The following is a 1,664-nucleotide window of genomic DNA, read 5'->3' on the forward strand; positions in this document are numbered from 1 at the left end:
ATGTCATAACTCCAAATAAATCCTCATGCCGTACAGATTTCTCATTCCTTGCCTCCAACCTACTTCAACAAGATTCTATTTGTGACTAAAATACCCCAATCCCATGGACTGCAGGATCAGCTTTTCCTCTGTTATGAGGAAAAATCACACGATCCTGGATGGCAGGAGACAATACCTTCTGTAGTCCAGTAATCGGACCCCCACTGGGAGTGTTTGTACAGTCAATGTGTGTGTTTTTAGGCACTTATCTGCACACACAGCCCCTGTTCAAACCCGGACAAAAGCCCACACAGTCATTGAAGGATTGGGAGGAGAGAAGAGATGGATGACAGAGTGTGTGTGTGTGTGTGTGTGTAAGGGGGGGGGGGGGGGGGTGTCCTCCTGTTTTTTTTACCCCCATGCCACCCCCCCAAGTTAACCACCTCACAACTAGTAGCAATATAAAGTGGATTTCCTCTCACAAGAGCAAAATCTGCTCTCTTATGAGAGCACTGACACTGTCCTCCTTTTAAGGCACTGTTTCCTTTTGAAATTCACTCAGTTCAAGGGCAAAGCAGCAAGGCTGCTGGCTGTAGCAAATCTCTCCAGCTGAAGGGAGTGACAGAGGGAGGCATAAAAAAGAGACAATTGAGGGACGTCATCCCATGTGTCTTACAGAAACACATCTCCTTGACTATGAGTCAGTGTTAGGTTACAGGATGTGTAAAGGCAGTGTCTTTCACATGATGACTGGAGCGTGACAGTACAAAGGCACTTAGTGCAGGTCCCCAGGGAGGCCTCCAGGTGCCACATGTGGGGCAAACTCACTACTGCCCTCAGGAAGTAAAAAAAAAAATTTGATTACTCCCCCAAATGTCTCTGATAAATGAAGCATGTCCAGCAGGACATTCCCAGGAAAACAATTAGGAAGACCAAGGAAGGAAGGAACCAAGGAAGACTTGGGTGTTTACTATGAGCAATGGCTCCCATTAAGGCTGGAGGCTACATTCTAAAAACCAAAACCTATACCATTAACTACCTAAGATGTGACTCTGAATTTCTGTCCTCTAACTAAACCTCTAACCAAACTGTCACCTAACTTCAAACAGCTAGCATTAGCTAAAGCTAAAACAAAATGTATTCACAGTTTATTTTTCTGTATTTGAAAAATATTAGTTAACTGAATACATTTCTTGGGAATTTAGTTTGTTATTCCACATAACACCTAATTAAATTCACCATTAGAACTATAACTCCAACTATAGGCTACTAATAACCATAGACAGTATAAAAGATAGACGCAACTGCTGTGATGTCACCCATTGGTTTCTGAAGTACCATTTTAATGTGCATTCCGGCTGAAGGTCTGAAAGTCAGAATTTCTGAGTTCCCAGTTGGAATTTTTAAATGGAATTCCCCCTTCAGTCAGGTTTCCAATTCAGAATGTCAGAGCAGCACCACCAACCCTGACATAACAATCCAAGATGGCGGCTAAATAAGCCAACCACAGAGCACTGACCAGGCTCTATCCATGAATGTGCTGTACTGCTGTTTTTGAGCAAAAAAAAAAAAAAAACTGGCATTGCACTGTATTTCTAGTGATGCACGAGCACACATCCTGTTTTTCCTTGGTTTTCTGGGTTTTACCACTGGAACCCACAAGTCACTTCAAGCTCCAACAGCTG

Source organism: Archocentrus centrarchus, chromosome 10 (assembly GCF_007364275.1).
Source record: "Archocentrus centrarchus isolate MPI-CPG fArcCen1 chromosome 10, fArcCen1, whole genome shotgun sequence".
NCBI classification, from domain to species: domain Eukaryota; kingdom Metazoa; phylum Chordata; class Actinopteri; order Cichliformes; family Cichlidae; genus Archocentrus; species Archocentrus centrarchus.